Here is a 14,819-nt window from a genome sequence, read left to right on the forward strand (position 1 = left end):
AATATATTAAGCATACATTAACAATCTAACAGCATCATGATCTTCACAGATCTTGCCCAACATTATAAATGTAACAGGGAGGCTGGGGGCACCGTACTTCCTTTGAAAATCCCACTTAGGAAAGTAGGTCAAAGTAACCCGTAAGTGCTCCGAGATTGTGAAGGATTTGATTCAGGACCGTGTGCTTCCTCTAAAAACACTGAATTAACACCCAAGGGTCATAATACTGCCAACTATTTCCACCAGAATCAATATGGCAGGACAAATGAGAAATCTTAATTAAAGAAAAAATCTATATACAGGAAATGCTCCAGTAAGTGTCTTTTCATCATTGTGCCAGTTCTAAAAATACTCAAATTAAAGGCTATTTGCTATTAAAAATGTCCTGCCTCAACAGTTTAGGAAGTCAATACATAAAAGAAATTAAACTAAGAGTATCACCTGTTCAATCTAATTAGTCTATTTTGAAATGTTGTTATAAAAGTTTGTTTTGCTCAAGAAAATTAATCAAGCATCTGTGTCAGTATCCGTGAAGTATCTGACTATTACCGAGGCAATCTTGTTGCATAACTTTTTTTGCATAAATTTGATGAGTGCAAAAAACACACAGCAAATAAACAGGATGATCCTGAGTGGAAGAGCCCACCGCCTGAAAGAACAACTCGACAAAAAGCTAATAAATGGTTTGTGTATAACTTGGGAAGAAAAGAAAAGGTGTAAAGACTGCAAATGGGCAAATACAAAGAAAACTACTAAAGAGCTCATCTATACAGTGCAAATTAAATGACATTGCCTCCCCTTGGCGAACAATAGACTGTAGCTTCCCCATTCATCTGCATCAGACGATTCTGACAAGGCTGATAAAATCCTAAATATCATGGTGCCTTTTAAAGCTAATGACACTCTGATGGAAGGGAAGGACTTGACCCAGTTCAGCTGGATCACACCAATCCTGTCATGGATCACTCGCACAAAACCCTCAGAGGTTCGGGTTCTCTGTGAAATGTGCTCTCTGTTTTCAAACAGCCCAAGTTCTTGTCTCCTCTAGCAGAGCTGCTCTCTGATGTCAGGTGACTTAAAACAACCATATGATTATAGCTGGAGCACAAATAACAGGCTAATAATAGCTAATGATTTTTAGCTTATGTTATGGATTTATTCAAACGGATAACTGAAATGTATAGATAACTGGAATTCTCTCTCCTTTATGACCATTTACAGTAACTATATTTATTGACAAGACTAAGTGCACATACAATGGATGCTATGTACACACCCACACAGAATCTGCAATTTTGTCATGTTATTTTATTATAAAGGAAATGTTCAAATGTGCAGAACTGATAGTTTACGTTAAAATGTATCACTCTGTATCATTGTACAGAAACCTTTTGGGGGAGGTTGATGTCTCCACATGACCCCCACATAAAGTCACCACATGACTTTAGTCCTTGCAATGCATTTGATCTGAATAATGAATTCAGTAATAGGATTAATTCAGTTCTCAAGTTCAAGTCAAGTCACCTTTATTTATATAGCGCTTTATACAATATATATTGTTTCAAAGCCGCTTTGCAGTGATAACAGGAACAATTACGTATTTCAGTTAAGTGTTGATTCAGTTCCGTTGTAAAGATTATCGATTATTAAGTAGTTCTGCGTGGACTGTTTCAAACAAAGCTTTTTGTGGTTAAAAATGATCCAAAATTAACTGTTGAGCAAGTACACAACAAGCAAGTGTTAAAAACCGCTTACCTTAGCCCCATTAACAACTAACTGTAAGCTTTTAATAATGTGTTATAATTAGAGTGGTGATTTCAGCGGGAAACTCAAGCATGCCTTTGCGTCCTTACGTCACGTCTTAAAGTCCGGCTAGTATGGTAACGTTAGTGGACCGCATTTTCTTACAGCTGCTGGAGTAATGATCATTTTAATGGCGGATTCCAATTTAGGAAGGCCCAAATGAAATCATGAAATCGGGGACGATTGCAGATTCACCCGGAGTAAAAAGCTAAAGATTAACTACTAGACTGTACAGAAATTGAAATCTACATAACGCTAATACACACTAAATAACGTTACATGTAACTTATACGTGTATTTTGCTATTAACAATTTGAGACAAAGTATAACAATAATAATTTGCACGGTTACGTGTGATCGTTGTCACCGTTGGTAGCGCCATTTATTGTAATGTTTTGTTCCCAAAAGTGGCAGACTGTCTACCAGTTTTGGGAACAAAACACGTTACAGACATGTACTTGCTTGTTCAGATGACATTTTCCGAATACATTCTTATTTAGGTTATGCTCCAAGACGTAGAATCTGTGATTCTGAAGTAGAGTATCCCACACCGGTGCTGCAGTGCAACTGACAGCAAGCTGCACAACCTCCTCAAAACAACAGATTAATCCGCGCAGAGGAGCCGCACAACTCGCGTACAGGTACAGATGATAACTCCGCAAATAAGTTTCAAACAGAGATGGCGACAGAGGCAAAACTAACACAGCTTGAGGTCCGTAAGATTTGTTTTTATCATTTTATACATTCATTTGATGCATTCTTGCTGAATAAATAAAAAATAACAGTAAAGTCACAAAATATTTCTATTTGTATTAAATAATGTTCTTTTGAACTTTTATACATAAAAAAAATCCTGTCACTGTTCAACACAACTAGGCTACTTTCAACATTGATAATAATAAGCACCAAATCAGTATAATAAAGTTATTTTTGAAGGATAGCGACACTGAAGATTGGAGTGATGATGCTGAAAACGCTTTGCCATCACATGAATGTATTTTATAATATATAAAAATAGAAAACTGTTATTTTTGAAATTGCCATATTTTAAAATATTACAGGTTCTACTTGGATCAGTCTTGGTGAGTGTAAGTGACTTGAGTGTTGAAAAGTTGAAAAAGTCTGACTGAAAACTTTTGAAGGCGGGTATTCTCAAAGCATTATAAAATGTACCTATACATACAATTTTTGCCCCCAAAAACTCAGTCTACTGAGAAGAAATCTAATGAACGTGCAAGGGGAAATTTCACATGAATTCTGTGGAAACCCACTGTTTTGATCTGTGTTCTGTTGTGGATTGCATGTGGGCCCAGTAATGGAGAATAAACAGTTAGTAAACAACAATTTTCAACCCAGTTAACCCTGGATTACTGTTCCTATGAACTCATAAAAACACCTCTGAATAGTTACAGTAGATGCTGCTTCTATAAATGACTATAAATTACTCCTAAGTAATGACCACAGAGTAAGATGTTAGAGGGGATGGACCTCTAATTGCAAAGGAGGAACTGGGGGCAGCGCATAACTTCAACCAGTTGCATCATGTGAGCAGAGTCCTTAATGAACACGCTGATTGCCATTCGTTAAACCTGCCACAGCTATATTTCAAGGTGGATATCACATCTGACAGCTCCTTAAATCATTTGACATGTCTGATTGGTACTTAATATTATCACTAACTAGTTAATATCATGGATTTACATCACATACACTTTTGAGGCATATTACACTATAGTATATCATAATAAAATGATTCTATATTATAATATGCATGAGCCATACTTATAAGGTTTATAATGTGACCCTCCTTACTACTGTTGTTTTAATGTCCCTAATTACCTCGTTTTGAATTTAAAAAAAAAAAAAGTTGCAAGCTTAAAATGATTTTCATGTTTGTTCATGGTTCCGGTACACTGTAAAACCTAACAGTGAAATTCACTAAATGAAATAAGTTCATTTTACTTAATGTTACCAAAAAAGTTAATTCAGCTTAACAAATATGTGTGATGTTAACTCAAAAATGTATTATTGTAAGCAAACCTCAATCTAAATAAGTTACTAAAACTTTTTAACTCTAATGGTTTAAGTTACAGATATTTATTTAATCTAGTATTTTACATCTATGGCCAATTAAATAACTAAAAGCTGATAAAATAAATAAATAAACAATAGTATATACATTAATCTACCTCATATTAAGCCTACAGTCTTACATTAAGCTCTTTTAAAGTCATTACATTTAGTCATGTCAAAGTATCATCCCAGTGAGTTTCCGAGGTAACAAAAACCGCACCATTTTCCCTCCTTCAGTCCAGTCACAGCAGGACGGCTCGCGCTACAGTCAAGAAAAACAAAAGGTAAGCGTTTCAAACTTATTTATTCATATTTCGCTCATGTTTGAACGTTTTCAGTGTTATTTTCGTACCTCTTTTATGTTTATCCGAAGATTAACCAGCTCAGTAATGTTGTGTGTAAAGTTAGCCAGCAAACAATCTAACATTAGGAGCAAATGCGCTATTGCACCAGTGTTATCAACGGTAATGTACACGTTTGGAGTTAATTATGCTGTTTTACACTGCAGTTTGTCAGCGGGGAATTAAAAAATATATGTTTGTGCTTTCTCACAGTCGGACAGATAAACGCTGGCTTTTGAAACAGTTGGCCATCTATGTCTCTCGTCTCGTGCCACAGTGACGTTAACTAACTTACGTTAAAGCAAAAGGTAACGTTAATGCAAACTCACGCATTCCTTATATTACAACCGTTTTAAATGTATTGTTAATCGAATTCGAGTTTCCTCTATCATATGTGATGCTAGTTAATTTGACTAAAGCAGCTGAAGCTCCGGGGTGAACAAAGTGACTTGAGGAGCATTTTAGATCCTGTTTTGCTAACGTTAGATAAAATTTTAAACTGTTATTTGTTCCCTTTCGAGAGAGGTTCCTCGTATTACGTATGGGAAAAACTCCTTTTCTCGAGAATGTGAAGCAAAACTTTTAATAAAGGTATCTATGTAAAGCGCAGTGAGCTGCACGGCCATAGCCCAGCGCGAGGAGAGCTCTGATTGGCCGGGCTGCGGCAACTGCAGGAACCTATGGTGAGGCGGCTGAGAGGAACGAACCAATGGGGGGCGTTCCAGAAGCCCGCCGAAAAAGGTGCTTATATTTGCATACAGGAGGCTATATAAGACCCTAATTCGCCATAGGTGTCAGATTTTATCTCCTTCAGCGATACCTTCGCTGGTCTCCGGAAGAAGCACCACCGTTGAAAAGGCACCAGCAGAAGCTGCAGCTGAGGACGACGGACTCCCTCTCCGCCTTCTCTGCCGTTCCAGCTACGCCATCCGTCGTTATATATCCTTTAAACTGTGTCTATGTTGAGTGTTATATGTGTTTGTGTGTGTGTTGCCGCTGCAACGCCACTTCTAGAGCTTACAGGCTTGTTCTACTCGAGGACTCTCTCGTTCCGCCGCGTCGTTAAGCGCCGCGGAAAGACGGAGCTCTTCTCACTCTCCCTCTGCTCTCGTCCCGTCGCGCTGAATAGCGCCGCGGAAAGAGAGAATGTTAGAGGACATGAGCACACTCAAGCCGAAGCTCTCTTCACTCTGCCGCCGCCGCGGCTCTTCTTCGGCCGCTGCCACAGAGTTGTTCCCACTCTTCTCTCATTCCGTCGCGCTACAGCCGCGGACAGAGAATACTAGAGTGAATAGGCGAACTCGAGCCGAAGCTCTCGTCACTATACCGTCGCGCTGAGGAGGCGCCGCGGACAGACGGAGTTTTTCCTCAGTCTTCCTCTTCTCTGGTTCAGTCGCGATATCGCCGCGGACAGAGAATACTAGAGTGAATAAACAAACTCAAGCCGAAGCTCTCGCCGTGCTAGAAGCGCCGCGGACAGAGTTTTACCTCACGCTTCCAATTCTCTCGTCCTGTCGCTCTATCGCCGCGGACAGAGAATACTAGAGTGAATAAACAAACTCGAGCCGAAGCTCTCGCCGTGCTAGAAGCGCCGCGGACAGAGTTTTACCTCACGCTTCCAATTCTCTCGTCCTGTCGCTCTATCGCCGCGGACGGAGAATACTAGAGTGAATAAACAAACTCGAGCCGAAGCTCTCGCCGTGCTAGAAGCGCCGCGGACAGAGTTTTACCTCACGCTTCCAATTCTCTCGTCCTGTTGCTCTATCGCCGCGGACAGAGAATACTAGAGTGAATAAACAAACTCGAGCCGAAGCTCTCGCCGTGCTAGAAGCGCCGCGGACAGAGTTTTACCTCACGCTTCCAATTCTCTCGTCCTGTCGCTCTATCGCCGCGGACAGAGAATACTAGAGTGAATAAACAAACTCGAGCCGAAGCTCTCGCCGTGCTAGAAGCGCCGCGGACAGAGTTTTACCTCACGCTTCCAATTCTCTCGTCCTGTCGCTCTATCGCCGCGGACGGAGAATACTAGAGTGAATAAACAAACTCGAGCCGAAGCTCTCGCCGTGCTAGAAGTGCCGCGGACAGAGTTTTACCTCACGCTTCCAATTCTCTCGTCCTGTCGCTCTATCGCCGCGGACAGAGAATACTAGAGTGAATAAACAAACTCGAGCCGAAGCTCTCGCCGTGCTAGAAGCTCCGCGGACAGAGTTTTACCTCACGCTTCCAATTCTCTCGTCCTGTCGCTCTATCGCCGCGGACAGAGAATACTAGAGTGAATAAACAAACTCGAGCCGAAGCTCTCGCCGTGCTAGAAGCGCCGCGGACAGAGTTTTACCTCACGCTTCCAATTCTCTCGTCCTGTCGCTCTATCGCCGCGGACAGAGAATACTAGAGTGAATAAACAAACTCGAGCCGAAGCTCTCGCCGTGCTAGAAGCGCCGCGGACAGAGTTTTACCTCACGCTTCCAATTCTCTCGTCCTGTCGCTCTATCGCCGCGGACAGAGAATACTAGAGTGAATTAACTAACTCGAGCCGAAGCTCTCGCCGTGCTAGAAGCGCCGCGGACAGAGTTTTACCTCACGCTTCCAATTCTCTCGTCCTGTCGCTCTATCGCCGCGGACAGAGAATACTAGAGTGAATAAACAAACTCGAGCCGAAGCTCTCGCCGTGCTCATTCTACCGCCGCCGTGCTGAAGCGCTGCGGACAGAGAATACTAGAGTAAGTTAGACGAGCGAGCTCGGGCTGTTGGGTATGTCAAGAACAATGTCGCTGCAGCGCGCGCTTACTGCCAAGGAAGTTGTAATGGCTGCCTTGTCATGATAGCGCGCGCCCCTTCCACAGCGCGTTGCTGACTAGAGCGCGGCTTACGTCATAGCACGCGCTCACTGTCAGAGCATAAGGGCGTCGGAAAATGGCTGCCAAGCTAAGCCCTTTTTTCACTCTATCACTTCCAGTCCCCTTTATTCAGGCGGCTGGAAAGGTTTTTACACTGTAGACAAAGTGTCCACTACACAGTGTGCACCCCTACATAAGCACTGTTAATTCAGCCTCACAAAATCACAAATAAATCCCGCCGCGGCCGGATTACACCATATAAAGTCAACTAGCCTTATTGCAGTCAACTAGCCTGTGGTCAAACACGCTTGTCTGCATGCGCGCTTTCAGTCTAGACTAGAGCATAACGGCATTGTGGAATGGCTCACATACCACCCGCACTTCCTTACATTCTCCCAGTTCCCTTAAGTTAAGTGACTGGAGATGAAATATTGCAGTCAACTAGCCTGTGTTAAACACGCTCGTCTGCACACTAATGCTGTGTGCGTTTACCCCTGTGGATTTGCTCACTGGTTTGCACCGTGGGTATTCTACGTAGGTTGTGCGCCACTGCACATTGTTTACACTACACACAAAAGAGCTTTCTATGTAGGAAATGTGCCCACTTTACAGTCTGCACTCCTGCACCCAAGCACTTTTCACAAAGTTCACTCTCGCACACACAATATAAATGTGAGGCGTGCGCCCACTGCAAAGCCTGCACCGCCAAAACTAACACTATCCCCACAGTGTTACAAGCAGTGTTACAGCACAAGCAACCCGGCTAACAGGCCCCTATTACTAAGCGGCCAGCCCCCGAATCTAATTCAACCCCTGGCTTTACGAGCCCAGGCCTGGCAGGCCATTCCTGGTATATAATATTGGGTGTTGAACATATAAAACGAGGTTCTCGCTACAGTTTTGCTCGCAGACCCCGCGATTCAAGCCGTGGTCGAGCCCTCTGTAAGAAGCAGTGTCAGTCACGTGCTTCTCGCTGAGGCATTGAGACTGTTAAAGGAGAGAGCGGCGAAAACAGTACACCCGACGCTAGCGAGTCAGGTTTTTACTGTCGCTAATTCCTCATGCCGAAAATGGGTGGCGGTCTCAGGCCCATTTTCCAGGCATCTGAACAAAGCACTTATGACACGCTCGTTTCAAGGTGCTGACGGTGAAACAAATCCTCGCGCACATTCGCCCCGGGGATTGGGTTTTCTCAATAGATCTGAAAAACGCATACTTCACGTTACGATAACCCCCCACCCCCACTACAGGCCATTCTTGAGATTCGCCTTCGAGGGGCAGGCTTATCAGTACAGTCATTGTCATAGACTCAAGACTTACGGCATAAGAACCACCACGTCTTGATAATGTACATAAAATCGCTAGGGCAGCCGAGATCAGACTCTGTTCACTGCATGGCTAAGCATCTCATTTTATGGGCAGAGCACAATCTGAGCTCCCTAAGGGCGGCTTACGTGCCAGGTATTCTGAATCAGGGTCCGGACATGTTATCCAGAGGACCCATGTCCCCAGGGGGATGGTCCCTTTACCCGCAAACAATTCAGCTCGCACAGCACACGCTGCCCAATATTTTTTCTGCAAACGCAGGGATGCCCTGGCCCATGTTGGCCCAGACTCCCTCTATATGTTCCCTCCGATCGCGATCCAGCTGCAGCCTGTGCTTTTTAATAGCCCCACTTTGGAAGAACCGCACATGGTTCTCCATACTGTTTCAGCTGTCAGACACAGCCCCATGCCTATTCTGCCAATGAAAGGGAAGGTCTGGCATCCCAATCCCGAGCTGTGGGCCCTCCACGTATGGCCCATCAACGGTATCCGGGAACCTCTCTGACAAGTTATAAACACTATTTCGGAAGCTAGAGCCCCTGCTATCTGGCAGCTCTGCTTTGAAGTGGTCAGTGGTTTTCTAACCAATGTGCCACGCGAAACATCGACGCACACTCATGCGAACTGGCGGAACCGCTCGCTTTCTCCAAGAGCTAATGGATGCGGGCCGTCCCCCCTCCATACTCGGGGTGTGTGTCTCCGCCATAGCAGCTAGCCACGCTCCGATCGCGGCACATTCACTAGGGAAAAGTGATCTTATTGTGTGTTTTCTTAAAGGGGCCAGGAGATTCAGCCCGCCTTGCCCCTACCTCGGTCCCTATTTGGGACCTCGCCATGGTTTTGGAGGCCGTGAAGGGTTCCCCCTCCTAACCACTTCAGAACACGAGCTTGAAGCACATATCACTCAAAACCGTTTTTCTGCTGGCTGTGGCCTCGGTTAACCGAGTGGGTGGCTTACCTGCACTCTCCGTGAGCCCTTCCTGTCTTGAGTTTGGGTCCAGCAACTTCAAGGTTGTGCTCAAACCGAGGCATGGTTTTATGCTGAAAGTGCTATCAACCCCTTCAGTATGCAGGTCTTTGCACTGCTTAACCCGCGTCTCAGAGAGAATAAGACGCAAACCTATTCTGCCCAGTCAGAGCATTGAGATTGTATTTAGAGCGCTCCGCCCCCTTCAGGCAGTCGGATCAGCTCTTCATTGCTTCGGTGGCCGCACTAAAGTTTGTGCTGTCATGAAACAGTCTCTCACACTGGATAGTGGATGCAGTCCCACTAGCATATAGGTCCAGGACCTAACCTGTCCTACAGGCATTTAAGCCCACTCCTCTAGAGGCATGGCCTCATCTTGGGCTTGGTCGTGTGACATTTCTTTGGAAGATATCTGTGCGGCGGCAGGCTGGGCCTCTCCGTCCACTTTTATCAGATTCTACAAGTTGGAGGTTCCAGCTCTACAAGCAGGGCTTCTCTCCATCTAGGCTCTATCTTGACCCTGGCAAACAGATTGCCTTACATTTTGGCCTGTACACATTAGTCCTTAAGCACTATTCATTCATCATAAGATCCGACTATGTCCGATCAGCTGTTCAAACGAACCGACTCTTCCGGTTCTTCATTCCCCTTATAAGCCGCCTCTGTCGGTGTCTCGGGGGTTTATAACATGTGCTTTGGGTATACTGGGTCAGTCAGCACACACGGCGCTTTACATTGTGTTCCCATACGTAATACGAGGAACCTCTCTCGAAAGGGAACGTACTCGGTTACTTTCGTAACCTCGGTTCCCTGAGAGAGAGGAACGAGTATTACGTTCCGTGCCGTGTTTATGCTTCTCAGGTATCGCTTCAGTCGATCTTAAAACCTGACACCTATGGCGAATTAGGGTCTTATATAGCCTCCTGTATGCAAATATAAGCACCTTTTTCGGCGGGCTTCTGGAACGCCCCCCATTGGTTCGTTCCTCTCAGCCGCCTCACCATAGGTTCCTGCAGTTGCCGCAGCCCGGCCAATCAGAGCGCTCCTCGCGCTGGGCTATGGCCGTGCAGCTCACTGCGCTTTACATAGATACCTTTATTAAAAGTTTTGCTTCACATTCTCGAGAAAAGGAGTTTTTCCCATACGTAATACTCGTTCCTCTCTCTCAGGGAACCGAGGTTACGAAAGTAACCGAGTACGTTTCTCATGACGTTTTCTCATTTGAAACTCACACTAACACATTGTTGCCATGCTTTTAAATCTTTTCAGAGCAAAGACGAAGGTGCAATGGCAGCAACGTGGCTACAATTCTATGAGTAAGTAAGTTAGAATTAACATATTGAACAAATCAATGGAATTTTGTAACGTTACTGTGCAAAATGCAAATGATAACGTTATGAACAGTTACATAATGTTCATACAAATATACGTTTGTTCTTCAAGTTTAATTTTTGAATGAATTGCTATTTTTGCAAACGTAATTATGACCATAAATGTCTTTTAGCACAACTTGTAAGTCTTCTGAAGCAATATGATTTTTTTAAAAGGCTTAAAGTCCAAAGTCCAGTCTGTCTATCATTCAAAGTCATGTTGTATTGCTTCAGGAGAATACTGGTCAAGTCTTGAAAGTTGTTGTTATAGTCGGCTTTCCTAATATAAACAGAAACATTTCGTGTGTTATATTTTCACTGGCAGTTATCCTGAAGTTTCCTTGGGTTTGTAAAGGTGTAAGGTAATTGGCAATGCTAGATTTGCAGTGGTTGAAAGAAGTCTTGTCTTGAATCATAAAAAAAACTACGATCCTGGCAGGTCTGTTACTATTTAAAAGGAAGAGTCAAGAGATGTTTTCAAGACACAAGGTAGGACACATGTCAAAACTACATTACATTTATTTAGCAACATGTTAACCTTTCAGCTGCCACCAGCATAAATGCATGGTGTGGTTACAGTGACTGATAGTTGATCATTCAAGTTGTCTTAAATGTATAGTCCACTTGCCAATACAAATTCAGTCATGATTCATAAATTACCAACCCTCATATTGTTCCAAACACATAAGAATTTTATTAATCTGTCCATTGAAAATCTAGTCTTCAAAACGTTTAATTTAGGCTTTCATTAGCATATACATTGAGCACAGCAAAAGCTTATTTGACACATAATAAACCAATCTCAGCCCAAGCTTAAAGGAATCGTTCACCCTGATTTACTCCCCCCCTCAAGTCCTCCTTGGTGTAAATGACATTCTTCTTTCAGACGAATACAATCAGAGTTATATTAATATGTGTCCTGGCTCGTCCAAGCTTTATAATGGCAGTGAATGGCAGCCCAAAATTTGTAGCCCAAAAAATTGCATCCATCCATTTTAAAAGTGCTCCACACGGCTCCGGGGGAATAATAAAGGCCTTCTGAATTAAATCGATGGGTTTGTGTAAGAAAAATATCCTCTCGTGATTCAAAACGCTTGTGCAACGCCCGACATCATCGTCACATCATTTATGTTTTTTACGCTGCGTCCGCCGTCAACGCCGTGGCTGTTATGCTTTTTTACGCTATATCCGACGTCATCGTTGCGCCGGAAACTAGTTATTTTCTTATTTTATAACGAGTTAAATATGGATATTTTTCTTATATAAACCCATCGATTCACTTTGGAAGTACTTTATTAACCCTCCAGAGTCATGTGGATTACTTTTATAATGAATAGATGCACTTTTTTGGCTTCAAATTTTGGACAGCCATTTACTGCCATTATAATGCTTGGATTAACCAGGACATTTATTAATACCGCTCTGATTATATTAATCTGAAAGAAGAACGTAATTTACACAAAGGATGTCTTGCCATTATCCGTTTAAAATTTGTTAATCAAATCTGTCTTGTTTCACCTTGTCTACACCGGATGTGAGCAGCGCGACAGGACAAAAGAGCCCCTTATAGTCCGTTATGTTGTCTACACTGGATGCGGCGTGATGTGAGCGACAAATCTTTGACAGTAAACTGTTGCCTCTTTCTATTTATGACATACTGACATGAAAAACAAATGTTTTGCAATGTGTGCATTATCGCTTGAATTCAATTCAATTCAATTCGTCATTCAATTCAAGGTCTAGAACATTCGGCTGATACACCCCTGAAAATGTTTTTCCCCCAATTAAACCTTGCTGACAAACAACTTAACATCTTTACAAAATTGAACTACAGGGTTTTAAATAAGCACACGCCCAATTAAATCAACAATAATCCGTTCCTTATAACAACGTTTTTTTTATTTATGAAAATTGAAATATAGTGTCTGCCCTGACAAGGGTTATTTTTGTATGTGGTGACATAAACTAACATATTTTTTTCCAATGCATATAGAAAAAGAAGCTTGACCAGGTGCAGAAGGCAACAGTCACGATCCGTACTGTCGAGGAGGAAGAGGGAACGTTACCTTTAAACCCACTGGATGCTTTGATTGTCTTTAAAGATGAGGTGGTGATGTCTGCCAAGTCTTCGGTCAGTGCAATACACTTAGAGTACATTAAAGATCATACAGTGCTTTTGCTTTTTGAGGAAACGTACCTTTTTACATAATTTTTTTTATTTTATATGTTTTGTTATTTAAATGTTATGACTTTTTTAAACATGTTTGTGCTGTTTTATTTGGTGAAAAAGTCTAATATTTTTTGTCTAGTTATATTTGTGAACATATGGCATACTGTATTTATGATGTAAATGTTATATTTCAATAAATTACTTAAAAATACCCTCCTGTTCTGTCTTCATTTTGTACCAATGTTAGCTTGTGCTTAGTCTTATGTAACTTAATCACTTTGAGTTTAATGAACTTAAACCATTTGCCGCAATCTGTTTCCTAAAACCATTTAAGTAACCATGTAGTTGTTAAGACTTAGTTAGATTTGTTACCTGAATTCAAACTGAATTAATAAAATTAACTTAAAATCTTTAAGTTCAGTTTACTCTTAATAATTGATCAACACAACACTAAAATATAAGTTTTAACACTTAAACAACACTAAAATATGAGTTAATTTAACTCAATCTATATGAGTTTTCAGTACTCATACTTAATGGTTTTAAAACTTAATTGGTTTGAAGCAATCGGTTTCCTCAAATGGTTTGAGTTACCGTAACTTGTTGGGTTTTACAGTGTAATCAAGTTTGCTTATGCTTTCACCCGCTGAAAAACTCCAATGTTTATGAAATATCAAAGTTATTAATTTTGTGTTGTGTTAAAGTTTACAAAGACAAATATAAATATACCTAGGTAAAATATACCTTGTACAGTTACTTAACTTATAACTTCACATGTCTTTCTAACATAAAATGTGTGTTATTATGCAAACGTTAGACCAATCTGGCCTCCAGGTTTAAAAGGGTGCTGCAGATGTGGGTCCCAAACCAAGCTTCTTACCCCCTGCTGAATGGCAGTATTAAGGGCAGATGGCTAAGGGTGGATCAGCATTGGTCTACTGAGAGGGCTGTAATGGCACGCCAACTTCTTTTAGAGATTTACCCCTGTGCATGGGACATCAACCTAACAGGTCAGCTGGAGTCCAAGACTTAAAACTGAGTATAATCCCTAAATGAACTTTCTTAGTTCTGGTTTGAAGTTTTTAGGTTTACTTCTAAAGATCTTACAGTAACTTAATTCCTTAGTGCTCATAGATCTACACCATCGTTAGACTACAATAATATAATTTTATAGGTATTATGTGCTACATGACTAGAGCAAGCTGAGAAATACAGCTCCCTTTTGCCTAAAACAACAACCAAAATGCATTTGGTTGAAAATCGGCAAATGAATAGCTTATAGTTTGGAAAAGCTACAGTTGTAACAACATTGTCATATTTACAGTGGCAAGAAAAAAGTATGTGAACCCCTTGCAGAATCTGTGAAAATGTGAATACTTTTAACAAAATAAGAGGGATTATACAAAATGCTTTTTTTATTTTATTTAGCACTATCCTGAATAAGATATTTTACATTAAAGATGTTTACATACAGTCCACAAGACAAAAGTATAATAATATTAATTTGCTGCATTTATTAAAAAAATGTCCCCGTTCAGAAGTTTATGACCAATTCTGCAAGGGGTTCATAATGTTTTCTTCTGCCACTGTATATGTATGGGACCCCTTCATTTCTGTGTGTGTATGGGATCCCTTCATTTTCTTCATTTCTGACCACTGTCATATCAAATGGTGATATCTACTATTTTTTTTTTTTAAATTATTTTCATTGTGATCCCATAATAACCATTTTCATTCTATTCTATTAAAGTGCACAATATGTCCAGAATGATTTGACCCGGGTCAAGAATCAGGATCTTATCAGCTGTAATGTACGTCTAAATATGAGAACCAAAAAATCAACTTTGGCACCACAGGCCAATTGGCACAAGAGTATCAGTAAAAAATACTTAATCCAGACAAACTGTAATCAATTTTCTTTCATTAGGTTCA

At 41.6% G+C, this 14,819-nt stretch overlaps 1 protein-coding gene across 10 annotated transcripts in view; it reads right to left on the reverse strand.

The window, feature by feature from the left end:
• Nucleotides 1–14,819, reverse strand: part of igsf9bb (immunoglobulin superfamily, member 9Bb) — a 157,933-nt gene that overhangs the window by 122,424 nt on the left and 20,690 nt on the right. The window contains exon 1 of one of the 10 annotated variants that reach the window (XM_067424460.1): nucleotides 2,266–2,391. The exons of 8 other annotated variants lie outside the window; for them this stretch is intronic. The gene's annotated coding sequence lies outside the window, so the exon portion shown is untranslated. Of the gene's footprint in view, nucleotides 1–1,755; nucleotides 1,815–2,265; nucleotides 2,392–14,819 lie in introns of those variants that run through there. One more of the 10 variants, XM_067424461.1, reaches the window with a different exon arrangement.

Source organism: Pseudorasbora parva, chromosome 18 (assembly GCF_024679245.1).
Source record: "Pseudorasbora parva isolate DD20220531a chromosome 18, ASM2467924v1, whole genome shotgun sequence".
NCBI classification, from domain to species: domain Eukaryota; kingdom Metazoa; phylum Chordata; class Actinopteri; order Cypriniformes; family Gobionidae; genus Pseudorasbora; species Pseudorasbora parva.